The sequence below is a fragment of the Aquila chrysaetos genome, chromosome 23 (genome assembly GCF_900496995.4).
Source record: "Aquila chrysaetos chrysaetos chromosome 23, bAquChr1.4, whole genome shotgun sequence".
In the NCBI taxonomy this organism is placed as follows: Eukaryota; Metazoa; Chordata; class Aves; order Accipitriformes; family Accipitridae; genus Aquila; species Aquila chrysaetos.
In genome coordinates this window covers 14,276,775-14,291,466 of record NC_044026.1, presented here as the reverse complement: position 1 = coordinate 14,291,466, position 14,692 = coordinate 14,276,775, and the positions used below count along the sequence as shown (strand labels likewise).

Here is a 14,692-nt window from a genome sequence, read left to right as displayed (position 1 = left end):
CATATTTTTATCTCCATATGAAGTTGTTTACAGCAGCTATTGACACATTTATTCTCACATAGGTCAGCAGAAGCAGGTTAGTCTCTTGTGCTTTAGGAAAATCAGGCAAGTCTTCCTAAGGCAAGGTGTCTCAGTGGATGCATAAGGTATATTTAAGGCATATGAGTTTACCAAATGAACAGTGTAAAGTGCAGAAAATGGTTACCAGTTATAGCTGCCTGCCCCATGATTTACTTTTCCAAATGGCTTAGGAAACCATGTGTCCTGCCTGACAGAGCACAGCTTCCAACACAGCTGTAAGAGAAGGCTCATATAATTACACCTTCTGAATTCATAGCAAAGCATTTGGCCTTTCATATTTTAACAAAGCTAAGCTGTAAACAGATGTCAGTGTTTTGTATCAGAACCTTCATTTTGCCCTTTTCCAGTCTGAAAAGCTACTCCAGTTGGTGGACTGCAATACTGAAGAAATCCACTCCTAGTGTAAAAACTACAAGTCAGTGATTCAGTTCCATCTGGTAAAGGATGTTTAATCTACCCACTACTACCCTCTATACACTCAAGTTAAAATTGTCTTTCTGACTGGTCGAAATTCTGATTAACTGAAAATTTATATGATTTATATTCTCTGTACATTGTTCTGAAATGATGAGTCAGGTTGCACAGAAATATTCAATCAAGAATAATTACAGCTGCCCATGTTTGCTCCTTCATCTTCTAGCACTATTAAGTACTGTTAAGAAAAACTAAAAGGAGTATCTGATAATTTAATTAAAGAGCTATATTAGAAAGCATATGATATATAGGAGAATAAATTAGGCCTGTACAAACAGCTTAAGTTCTGAGAAGTCTTATATCTGGAATGGCTGACTTTGACTTCATTAAAGTAGTGATTAAAAACATCTTCTAAAATTCAGTGAATATTCCTGCCCATTGCAAATTTTTGAAAAATTCTATTTTTGATGTACTAGCAAATATTAAATATCAACAGAACATTCATTTTAAAAGGTTATATGTAAATTGAGCAACATTTGTAATGACACTGGTTTTACCTTCAAGAAATCATAATATTAACTCTAATTTTCCAAGTATTCAGAATGAACCCATTCTTTTCTCTATTTCTTTTAGATTTTAAAATAATAAAAGGGTTTATTTTTTCAACATTTTCTAAAAGAATATTTTTCATTAATAGCCCTTAAAATTATGTTTCTCAATTATCTTTCAGGTAACAAGCCAAAAGTGAGATACCTGCTGAGGGATATTTTAGGGTTTTTCTATCTGAGTCATTGGTGACATAAAAGCAATGGATCTGTAAGGGAAAAAATAAGATGCATTTTTACTTGATTTGATATTACACTAACACACTGTAAATGGAATTCAATATAGGTAAATTCGAAGCAACGCAGAGCGCAGAACCTCCAAATGAATGATCGTAAGTTTTTGTCAGGAGGAATTCATAAGACAATCTGCACTATTAAATCTCTAATAAGCTAGAAAAGGAAAGAGTTTGGCACAGTGTTCATAAAAATAGGCAGTGGATCATTTCCGAACTATTAATGCATTAACACTTTTTATGTCTTAGATACACCTGCTTCAAGAAGTGACTGCAGTAACACTTCATATTGCACATGATGACAATTCCTGTAAAACATACTGTAATTCATCATAGCTCATGGAGTAGGTTACACACATAAAAACGTTGTCAAATTCTTACCTTTTCTCAACCCTACTGTCCTGCTTTTGGCTGGGATAGAGTTAATTTTCTTCTTAGTAGCTAGCACAGTGTGTTTTGAATTTAGTGTGAGAATAATGTTGATAACACACTGATGTTGTAGTTGTTGCTAAACAGTGCTTATCCTTAGTTAAGGATTTTTTCAGGTTCCCATGCTCTGCCAGCAAGCAGGTGTACAAGAAGCTGGGAGGGAGCATGGCCAGGACAGCTGATCCAAACTAGCCAAAGGGATATTCCATACCATAGGATGTCATGGTCAGTAGATAAACTGGGGCGAGTTGGCCGGGACAAGGGGCGATCGCTGCTAAGGCATCAGTCAGTGGGTGGTGAGCAATGGGACTGTGCATCACTTATCTTTTCTTGGGGTTTATTTCTTTTTTTTTGTTATATTCCCTTTCATTACAATTATTATTATATGTTATTGTTATATTTTATTTTACTTTAGTTGTTAAACTATTCTTATCTCAACCCACGAGTTTTACTCGATTCCCCTCCCCATCTGATGTGGTTTAAGCCCAGGCGGTAACAAAGCACCACGCAACCACTTGCTCACTGCTCCCTGCCGTCCCCGGTGGGATGAGGAGGAATTATAAAGAAAAGCTCGTGGGTCTAGACAAGGACAGGGAGGGATCACTCACCACTTACAGGCACGGGCAAAAAAACTGACTCAACTTGGAGAGGAAACAACATCAATTTATTTTACTACCAATCAAATCAAAACAAGGACATTAGGAAGTAAACCCAGATCTTAGAACGCCTTCCCCCCACCCCTCCCTCCTGCCCGGCTCAGCCCCACTCCCGGTTCTCTCTCCCTCCTCCCCCAGCAATGGGGGTTGGGGTCAGCTCGCCACACCTTGTCTCTGCCGCTCCTTCCTCCTCAGGGGAGGAGGACTCCGCACACTCTTCCTCCACCAACTTCTCCAAGGTGAGTCCTTCCCGTGGGCTGCAGTTCCTCACCAACTTCTCCAACATGGGTCCTTTCCCTGGGCTGCAGTCCTTCAGTCCCAGCCTGCTCCAGCGTGGGCTTCCCCACGGAGTGGCGGCCATCTTGGGGGCCTCCGCTCCCCGCTCCCCTCCATGGCTGGGGGGGACAGCCTGCCGCCTCACCGCGGGCTGCGGGGGCATCCCCTCCTCCCCGCTCCTCCTCCCCGCCTTCCTCCCTGCCCTCGGTACCCGCAGAGGGGTTCCTCTCCCATCCCAATCCCCACTCCCTGCAGGTTTCCCCTCTTAAATCTGCTCTCCCACAGGTGTTTCCACTGTCCCTGACGGGCTCGGCCTGGGCCAGCGGCGGGTCCGGCTCGGAGCCGGGGAAGCTTCCAGCAGCTTCTCACAGGAGCCGGCCCTGCGGTCCCTCATCCGATACCAAAACCCCGCCACAGAAACCCAAAACACCATCCCACTGGGACAAGGGACAGGAGGCGGGGGACAAGGGAGGGAGCATGCAGGCAAGCAAGAAAGCAAGCAGCTGCCTGGTGCTTAGCTGCTGGCTGGGATGAAACCATGACACCTACACATCTCTACTTAGCCTATCCTACGCTCCATTTCTGTGTCGTGGAAGGTTCTGCTGTTCCATGCTGGGCAGGTTGAACACCAAACATGCCCACGCATATGCAGTACCTTGCTCGTTTCACAGGAAGACCTTGGTTCTGTTGCAATGGTTGTAAAGATGAAGGATAGATTATTACAGTTATGAATCATCTAGAAATAATCTGTTTCTAATTTCAAGGTACATGATACCAATAGTTGTTGCTTTCAAGCTTATGCTTTAAATGAAAATACTTCATGCTAGAAAGGTTCAGAAGTTGTAAAAAATATACCTTTTTATCAGGATATGATTTTAAAATTACATTTTAAAAGTATGCAATTAGTTTTTTTTCATAGTTGTTAGACAGTGACCCTGGTTTTAGTTTTATAGATTTTCCATTGAAAATTTGATTGGTTTTATCTGCCTCAAACCTATCCATGTATTTTTTAAATAGAGAAAATAAGTACTGAAATTACCAAATCAAACAAGCATGGAAAAGAACAGAGGAAGTTACTTCCGCATTCATTTCCCCAAGGGCTGCCACAAATTTGTTTATTTGGTATGATTAATACTAGTCATTCAGATGTTCCAGTAACAGGAAAATAATAGCTGAATAAGGCACCGTCTTAGGTTAGTTATCCCTTAATAAGAAATCAAGAAAAATGATAAGAAGAGAGGATTGGAAATAGGGTAAGTTGCACAACACATTCATAGTCCCCATTTATGCCTCATGAGACCCATTCAGAATTACACTGTGGGGGAAAAAAGGAAAAGGGATACATATTTCTCTCCTTTGTCTATTTCTCCTCTTATTTTTATCATTGTGAAATATTTTTTTCTTAAATTATTTTAAAGCAGATTCTGATCACAGCTAGACTGGTCACCCATCTTCTCTTGAACCATAGAACTGCTCAGCTGAGAGGAGATTGAGTAACAGTCAACATTAATAAAATCTGATAGCAACTGAAAGCCTTAGCATATTTTTAACTACAAGCTGCAGGAAGTATGAGAAGAGCAAGTTCATCAAAGACAATTGTACTTCGAGGGCAAAATAAATCTCTATAAAATATTGATAGTTTATTTGAACATCTTGTATTGAGACAAATGATTTAAGGACAATATAAACTGTAATTAAAAAAATGCTCTAAAACTTGAAATGCTGAGTCAGCTAACAGGTAATGAAATGCTGTCAGTCCACTAATGTATTCCAGCACAGGTGGTAGACTCACTTATATCACAGAATATCTTTTCTCTGCTGATCACAGTGGTGAAAATTCATACCACTCCACATAATCAACAAATTCAACTTTTCAGAAAAGACTTAGGTGGTATAAAGGGGTATAAACCCAACAGTATTTACCTCACATCCTGCTGTTTCCCTTTTAACTATATCTCTGCGCAGATTTGTTCTAAGATTAAACATGGAGTTTCAGATTCTCTTTTTATAGGATGATAGATTCCTTTTTAATTTTTTTTTTTAATTTAACGTATCCTCACTACTATATCCTTAGTGGACAAAATTACTTTTGCATTATTTATATTCTAGATAGGCTCCTGCATGATGGTTTATCTCCTGACAAACACTGGATGAAAATTATGCTGTATGTTCTCTAGCAATTTTGCATGCTAGTTTCCCCAGAATCCTTTCCTATTCATTCTTGTACAAGTTGTTACTGATTTAAATAGTTTTATGTTAATGACATAAATCTTTTGAAGGATTCTTCATTTTCCAAAGTGGAGAAATATGTTCCTTTGTTTTCCTCTGAAAGGCTGGTGCAAGTCCTTCAATGAGTAATGAAAACTATTATTGTTCAATGACAATTAATTATATTTTAAAAAAATCTTTTGATTTTGGATACTGCATTGTGGAAAAATGTTTTATAGTAACTTACTTTAATATACCAGGTTTTTAAACACCCTAGTTGTGTCCCCATTTTTACCTGGCATATTTATTTAAACTGTAATCTTACATTTCATCTTTTCTCATTTAAAGTGCTGTCTTCTGTAAAACCTGTTCTTTGTTTTCCTGAATATATTAAGATCCATTTCTGGCTTCATTAACACTTGGAAACAGTTAAAAAAAAAAGTAGAAAGAAAAAAGTAATAAACCTTTTGTCATTGACAGACAAGATTTCCACTAAGTGTCTTCAATGCAAATAATCTGCCAATGTAATTTAGTTTCTTTTTCAAGTTTATTTAAAAAATTCCTTGCCATAACATATTGGCTTTGTCAGCAGATGTACAGGAAGGACTAGATTTACAAGCTCTTAGGCAGTTCATTTGCTGTTTATTTTAGATGCTTTGGATTGTAGCCTCTCAGCACTCATGTATGACCTTTCTGCAAAGCTGCTGTTTTTACCAGAGTTGATTTAATTGCAGAGATGAACTTTAACTTCTGAAGTGTCCTAATCCACTCATTTGATGCATATGCAGTTATCTTTCTTGTACTCTACCAGAAAAGTATCCTATTAAAGTTCAAAACGGGCTGGTCAGGTTTCTGATCTAAAAGAATGTAAAATGTTGTTTATTACAATGCTGTCTTAGTTTTTATTCTTAAGAAGGCATTCAGTGACATTATTATGGATGTCATCCAGCTCTCTCCTATACATGAACACACATATCAGAACAATTAAAAATTAAACAGAGATGCCTCAGAATGTCATAAGGTCAGTTTTCCAATATCTTCCATTTTGGTAAGTAAACACAAATATCTTAAAATCCAATAAACAAGATGTACTTCACTAGGGTGAGAGGAGAGAGAGATGGTGGTGGGGCTCTTTTTGTATCTCAGTAAGAAACAGCCTGACAACAAACGGCATAATGAAATAGCTGTTTAAATAAGATAGAACAAAAGGAAGAATATAGATAGCAGGGAAATTTTACATCCCTTCAGATGCTGGACAACCTGCTTTCATACAGATGGACCACGGATGGTTTTTCACACAAGGCTCTGTGTAGATTCTGTCTGTGGAGAGGTCCCCCCGAGTGGAGAACGCAAGATTACCTCTTTGAAGTGAGTATATATGTTTTAAAATACTCAACCGTTAAAATACATAGCACATCAACAAATGAAACAAGAAAACAAAAGAATATCCACAGGATATTTGACAATGTGGACATAATGTCAGCTCCAGCCAGTAAACATAGTCAGTAAACATAGTCAATGTCTGCAAAGGACTTTTCATCATACATAGTGGGAGCTTTTTAATTGAATTGACTGGCCTGAAGTACAAGAACATAAGTTGCTGAGTATTAGGAGTTTGATTCAATACGTTGATCCAGTGCTAAGAGTTTGATCAACAAAAAGATTCAATTATTTTAATAGGAAGGAGTACCACTTCAAATAATTGTGTGATTATTTTGTGACTTATATCCATACCATCACTGGTTCTCATCCAAATGTTGCTATAACATTTAATTTAATAGACAATAAAGCGTAAGCAACTTCGGGAAATGGAAAGGGAGCACTTTCTTGTCTCTGTATGGCACCTTGGAAGTCAGACATTTAGGGAATGATGTAACCACCTAAACATTGGTATCTTTTGCTATTGAAGGCATGGAGACATCTGCATGGGGCTGACAGATAGAGCAGAGGACCTATAGGCAGCCCCTGCCATTCTGGAAGGGGCAGTAGCTGGACTACCAGGGTACCATACTAAATCTATATTGGCATGATGTGATTATGTTTAGAAGGTATCTTCATTTTAGAATCCAATTTAAACTTGTTTAAGTTAAAGAGAATCTTTCTTTTTGCCTCAATAATGTTTTGAGGAACAGTCAGTGAATGAAACAATTAATACAACTCCTTCCTTAACAGAAGTGTTCTCTGAGACACTGTCTGGTGCATAAACAATTTTTAAAGGTATTTTGACAACATAATACGGACTTTATTTATGTATTTTGATTATCAGCCTTTATTTATTTTGCACATAAAAGTACTATACCTAAAGCTGACACAATCAAGTTTGAATGCTTGACTGAGAGCATTAAGGCAGATATACCTATTCCAAAAATACCTTTGGTTTTTGTTTCTATGAAAAATTTATGATTTATGTCATAGGCAAAAAGCACTGTCTGATGTCTATTCATCTGCAGAAAGGATATTACTATCATTCCCATCAGGATGCTCCTAGTCATCTATTGACTTTGTGTAATAAGCCATCTTTCAACAAGGTAGATGCAAAATAAAAATATATGCTACTGGAATTCCAGTTGCATTATGAATAAAGTATAGCTATGAGCAAAAAGAAAGTATACTTTATATGTAAAGCCAAATACCTGACTTTTAGTATCATGTAAATCTTAACAATCTAATCAAAGAATCTTTGTTAGTCCAGATTTCAGTATTACAAAGGAGAAAAAAGTAAAATTAAGAAATACTATTACAGAAAACCAAAACACAGTCATAATAATTGTAGTAATGATAATAATACGGTTAAAATTATTATGTGCGTTGCTTACTTCTTTCAATACCCCTTTGTACTCTGAGATTGACAGCACCAATCTTCTTCAGGCAAGCAGGGGCACTGGAGGGCCAGAGCTGGATATAGATAATGGTTGCAGCAGGTCATCTGTGCTCCAGGTTCTTCACTTCCACTGCACAGAGAGCTATAGCGATACATTTCTTCTTCCACATATTTTTTTCTTCCTCCCCTCCTTTCTCCTTTTTTGGATTTATTTGGGTCTGTTTTCTAACAAAGTTCCACATCATGCTCTCCATTGATCTTCAACTTCACTGTATGCACAAATTTACTATATATATGGTGCATTTTATGTTAGACACTTGTTCTTTGTTGTCTTTGTTACTTTCAAACTTGTTTTGTCCAGCTTCTAGATCTGCATTTCTTTAATCAACCACCTCCAGTGTCAGCCTATGTCCCTTATCATCCCCTGTTGTACTTTTCTATGCCGCATCCTGTTTCCCCGCTTCTCAAAGTCACTGCTATCAAGCTAGGCCTGTTTCCCTCTACACTGTATCATTATAATAGTCATAAATATCTCATTTGCCCAGAACAACTACTTGTTGCAACTATTTGTATAAAAACTATGGTTGTTCCATACAAATATAAGGAAAAGTAAAACAAATGGTAGCCATAGCTACCCAGTTATTTAAAAAAAAAATTCTGTTGCAGGTAAACCAAATGAGATCAAAGCTCCAGGAACATCAAGGAAAGTTCAGGCAAACCAAGCCTGACAAGCTTCATTCCTGAGGCCTCGAAAATTTTGTTACTAGCCTGTTACTAGCAATGGCAATACAGTATTACTTGGCTAAAATGCCACAGCTGGTCTCCTTCAAACTCAGTTTTGCTGATCACTGCAACCTGCTCCACATAAGAAAATCTTATTTGTCATTTTATATGAGTGAATTGAGAACTCTCTTAAACTTCAGGCTTTAAGATCTTGCTGAGTACTTTTATCTGTGGACTGTGAACAATTTTATAATGCATTTTTCCTTTGTTTATGTTTAAAATGTGGTATTAGTTTCTAGGGCTACCTATGCATAAATGTCTATATTTGTGCATATATATATATTCTTGTTAAAAAAATATTTGATTTTGTGTAGACTTTGCCTTGGAACATACTGCACTCTGGAGCAAGAGTCTCTTCAGAGGAGTTACGGGTGTATTTTCTGCCACAGACAAATGTGAATATGTAAAACAAAGCAGAAATACAACTTGACTTTTTACTCCACGGAATTAGGCTTAAACTACTTCTAACATTCTTTCTAAACATACTCTCTTTCAAGCTTACAGTATATTTCTTTTGGCCTTCCCACATGGGCAGTTGTCATTTTACATCACTAAACTCTCTTTGTGAACAAAGTAAGCATCAGATGCCCTTGAGAAAGAACATTTGGCTTAAACTTTGGACCTCTGTGATAAGTCAGCCATAAGAACAGTGAAGCTAAACTGAGGAAAGGACTCAGTGTGTCAACTTTAAAATGTGTGAAAGGTAGCTGAAGCTGGTGGGTCTCAATAGGTGCTTTTCACAAAGATGAGGTAGAATGTTTTTTACTACTGCAGAACCAAATTCAAATTTTGGCAAAGGAATGAGATTGACTGGGCTTTACAGAAAAGTGGTAAGCCTTCTCTTCAAAAATATTTTACGTTGCCTGTACAGTTCTTTAATACATTTAAACAAATACATTTATGTGTGTATATATATAAGCTGAGAACAAGATTCCCTTGAAATGACATTTTATGTGTATTCAACATTAGTGAAATCTTAACCTTTAAATGGATGATTCATTTTACAATGAGCAGATGATTCACACGGCTCACGGGATATCATATGGGACTCAGAGGCAGCCTGGGCCAAGTGTTATGAATCGTGCACATGCCAACCTGCTCCTGAGGAGGCTAGCCCTAAACCAGCCCTAAATGGGGATGGACTCTGTAGCACTCAGAACACTAGGACCCAGGGTCATCTCCTCATGATGATACAGGTAACTATGGAAATAGAACCGCGGTTTATTCTGCAGAGGTGAGCAAACCCTCACTTGTGTAATAATGAATGCAGCTGGATTTTAAATGATCCTTCCCCCAAGGAAAATTCTTAAAAATATTCTTCTTCTATATAGATATACATTAATATAAAATATTCCCAAGCCTCCTCTTTGGAAGTAATCTAACTTAATGTAATTTTATTTTATTTCCTTCTCAGGACTATAATAGGTTTGAATCTACTCATGTGATGCCTGAGGTGGTACAGGAACAAGGCAGCAGCTCTGTGCAGTGCAGGGTGCAGCAATACCATCATCAAAATCCCTTAGTAGTGAAACCACAAACCTGCAAACACACAATGAGTGATAGATATCATGTATCATGGTGACAGATTCCAGTTGTTCATTCCCATATTCAGTCTTTATTCACAGCTAAACAATTTATTCTATTAAAAGAGGAAGAAGAGGAGGGTTAGGATTAGTTGACTCTGGAAAAGACCACAAAGAAAAACCTGATCCAAATTCTTCAAGCTTGTACTAAATCTAGAGAAAGGATAAAAACCTGATGCTACAAGGAACTAGGTCAGGACTAGACTCTTCAGAGCACTGAACTCTCAGAATTTCATTGCAGAAGAGCAGTAAAGGGAGTGGGATCTTAGATAATGTCTCTACTTGTTAAAAGTAGGCAAAGCAAAAGCATGGTGGTAGCAAGATGAAGTGGAAATAGCTACAGTCAAGGATATCTGTAATTTTATTGGGATAGGGCTTAGGGAACCCAAATTGTTTTTCAATTGACAAAATCCTTCAGAGGGATTTGTTTATGTGAAGCACACAGCATGCACAGAAACCTTTGAAATAAAACTTCACTAGCAGTGTGATACATACTGTGTTCTGTGTTGAAAATATTTTGATCAGTTGAAGCTGTATGGTTTAGGGCCATGGTTTTCTGTGAAAAGCAAAAAGTTCTTGTTTATGAGACGCATTTTGCCCTAACCTTTAGAAAATTATGTTTGTCTTAAATTAACTGTATTGGGGTCTTGAGGATGACATTAACCTTTTACATCCTATGATAGAACAGGTTCTTCTCTGACCTATTGATTATTAGTCACTTGAGAAAAGTTTGTAAAGGATAGTGACCTGAAATTATTGATCTCTTCAGCTAATATCTCCATTTTAAAGATCAGGCTGAAGCAGGAAATAGACATTTTATAACCAAAATGGAAATTAATTTCTTATGTATCCAAAATTATGATCACAGAGAATTATGTCAGTTTACAGGAAAGCATTGGTCAAGAAAAAGATATCGCAAAAACAATGAGAAAGTATCTTTTACCCACTCGTTTCTAGATGTATTACTAGTGGTAATGAAAGTTTTGTCAATTGGAAGTTCATTAGCAGGAAAGAAGTTCCATAAAATAAGAAATAAATCACTGAGGTTCCTAATGTTTTTCAGCTGAATATGTTCTCCATTATTTCCATGCATTAATAGTAAGGACAGTACTAGTTTCTATTTTTTTCTCTTCCTTTTCTCTTTCCTTTTCTCATTTGTTTCTTTTGGAGGGAAGGGAGAAAAAAGAATATAGAAAAGAAGGGAAAAATGTATTACACTTATAATATCTTTCAGTGATGGATTTTAATTTTCTCCTTTCCCTATCTAAAAGTCTAACTACAATTTTTTAGTAAAAAAAAATCCTTTCTTTTTGATTATTTTTCACTGAAAATAAGACAAAGGTTATAATATCACAATTGCTTTCCTCTTCCAATCTTCTGTAGAAATAAAGTTTTCAGGATTACAACCACATTAGAATACTTAATGGCTTCAGGGATGCTGTTATTTTATTATTTTACTGTAATGTTTAATTCATGTTATGTTAAAGGCATTCTGATTTATGTTGTTAGTGTTGTACAAAGAGATCTGAAACATTTTCAGCTCTGTGAAATAGCTACTGGTATGTTATTTTTACTTTTTAAGAAAAATCTACATATCCTGGAAAGAAAGGGAAGTTCAATGATTTCCTTTAACTTGAAAAAAGGAAAACAACACAAAAGGGAAAATAGAAAGAAAGAAAGAAGGAAAGAAAAGAAAGAAAGAACTGTAGTTTCAAAATATAGCTGCCTGGTGAAGAAGATAGCAGTCCAAGGAACTTTCAGATACATCATTTCATGAGCTTCACTCTAACAGCCTTAAAACTTGTGTTTGTCTACCCACCTGCAGCAGAAGAACCAACAGAAGTTATAACATGTAAATGGCAGCCCAAATACCGTCTTGCACAAAACAGTTCTTCCCCCTGCCTGTCATCAAAGAGAGTTTGCTACGGCTACATACACAGGTGCACAGATGCACATGGATTTCTTCACTAGCTGTCCATAGATGCTTGGTCTGTCCAGCAACTGGTACCCAGACCCTGGTCTTGCACTTCTAGGCACCCACATCTCTCATCCCACTCACTGGATAGCTCATGTTGAAGTTCACAATCAGGCCATGCATGTGCATCCTCACATGCAGAATAGAAATCCCACTCACATAGAAAATCGTTAGGAATACAGTGTATTATGAAGACAGGACAGTTTACAGTGACTGGTGCAGGTGTGGTCAGAAAAACAGGCGGACCAGCGTCTCACAGGTGACCAGCCCATCTATTCTATCCCCTTCATTTTCCCAGGCTTGTTCTTCCCCCATTGACCTCTGCTCTTTCTCTGCCCTTGCCTCTTCCCAGATAAAAAATGTTCCCCTGCCTTCTTTCTTCTTTCCCCAATGGTCCCAGTTTTGCTAAGTCTGTACCCAAATTTGGCACTTCTTATACTGTTACCTAGATCAACTCAGCCATGCATTGTATTACTGATACGGTTACATAGGCACTGCTGGCTCTGCAAGACACTGTTCTCCAAAAGATCCTTAATCCACTCACTCTTCATTAACTCTCTCACTCTTTTACTCGCCTCTTTTGCTCTAATGTGAACGCATCCTGATCTTGCCACAAACCTGAATTTTGCCAATGTAGACAAGCAACCTTGAACTGTCTCTGAAGCCAGGGATTAAAAACATGTTGGTCTACTGTATTGCCCTAGAGGGTATTTTCTAATACTGAAAATCTACGCCCTTGGTTGTGGCAACAAAATACCCCCGATTCAATGAATTCCATCAAGTCTTTCATGACATGAGAACGTTCTTCCTGGACCTATGCACCAAAGGTGCTACATAAGGACATAACGTGTCGCCACTTAAAGATTAGCCAAATCATTTTGGTTTATATGCAAAGAAGCTTTATGTAACATACAATCAGTATTATGTCTTCTGTATTTCTCTGTGCCATTGTCTTTTGAAATTAATGGTTGACTGTAGAAATGAACATATAGAGATATATATATGAGAGATTTCTAAGAGTTTATAAGACTTTAAATGTGACTGTCTGCAACAGCTTCTTACCTGTAAGGAGTGTAATACTGAAAAAGAACAATCCATGTTGATGGTATCTTGTCTTTGAAGTTTCCTGACAGATTGAAAAGAGAGTAATTCTACTGCTGGCCACTTTGCAGTGACAGCTGGGTGAAGTCATTGTAAACACTGAAGATAACTTTCCATATGGCAAGAATTCCTAACTGTTTATTTGGTAATCACCAGTGTATGCTCATTAGGACCCAGAGCTGCATAACCTTATTGAATGTGATTGTCTGCGTAGAAATTCTGTTGTGTTGAATTTATCTGCAATATGTTACCCATAAAAAGGGTCCAAGTCCTAGTTCTTGGATTCAGACATAGATTTTGATCATCAAAGGAGGAATATTTATGTATCTGGATCCTCTTCCCCACCACCCCTTCTCCTGCTCCCCCATTCTCTTTCAGAGATGGGATGAAAAAAATTCTACAGATGCAAATAAAAATTAATTTTTCAGTCAAGCTCATCTGCACTCAATAGTCAAATAGTCTTTCCACATTTTCTGTTGCTTTTTGCTTCACTGAAGCCCTCCAGCACAGCATTACTAGTGGCAAATTTACCAATTGAAATTCCACATTTCCCAGTTTCTTTCAGCCTACCTTTCCCTAGATGATACTAAATACCTATATTTAGATAGACTGAATCAAGTCCTAGTTTTCCATTTTTTAATATTTCATAACAAGTAGTGATTAGAAGTGATAGGAATACCTATTCTCTAAAGAGATTATAATATTTCAGCAGGATGCAGCTTCTCATCATTGCAATACAATTTGCTACTGTCTTAAACTAGGTTAAAATATTAAATAATATTATCCATTTAAAGAATTGTCACACTTTCTGGAAAAAAAAAAAGAAAAAAATCAGAAACAGGATGTCAAAATTTTGGAAATGCAACTGAAAACTATTTATTTGATGGTTTTAAATAGCTACAATCTCCTTCAGAATAAATAGAATTTTTTATTATGATTGGCATCTTAATGTTTCAGAAATATGACAGAACATTAAATATTCATAGGCAATTTTTTTTCAAAGATTAAGAAGGAAACACTTTTTAAAATATAATATCTAGAATTTTTAATACTACTATATTAAATATGGAAATTTTACCAATCCTACAATCTGCAACCAAATCCTTTCCCTTCTGCCCCCACTAAAAGAATAAAAACCTATATGAAAATCCTTTCTTCTTTTCATGAGGGGTCACAGAAAAGAACAAGGACCAGAATTTTCCCTTTCAAATTACATTCAACACACTGTAGAAAGCCTTTAAACATAACTGACTTAATTAGCATATATCTATTCTCATTCTATGCCACATTCTATACTTAAAATCATAATTTTGTCAATTTCTTGTTTCCCTGGCAGGACAATGTTTTGGACATTAAGGAGACTGAAGAAAAGCTGCATAAATATTCTGCTTTCTGAAAAATAATTATGCAGCAAAAGTCATATCTTCTATTTCAGCCTTTTTGCTCTTTATTAATCAAACACCCGTGGGATCTTTTTACTAGAGCTGACATTACTATTCTTAGAGCCACAGAAAGACTTTGGTTAGA

At 37.0% G+C, this 14,692-nt stretch overlaps 1 long non-coding RNA gene across 1 annotated transcript in view; it reads right to left on the bottom strand.

The window, feature by feature from the left end:
* The window catches only part of LOC115334720, a 45,106-nt gene extending 31,382 nt beyond the window's left edge, over positions 1 to 13,724 (bottom strand). Inside the window, exons 1-2 of the long non-coding RNA XR_003921233.2 lie at positions 13,127 to 13,724; positions 7,719 to 7,853 (exon numbers count right to left, since the gene is read on the bottom strand). This is a non-coding gene — a long non-coding RNA (uncharacterized LOC115334720). The remainder of the gene's footprint in view (positions 1 to 7,718; positions 7,854 to 13,126) is intronic.
* Between the last annotated feature and the right edge of the window lie 968 nt (positions 13,725 to 14,692).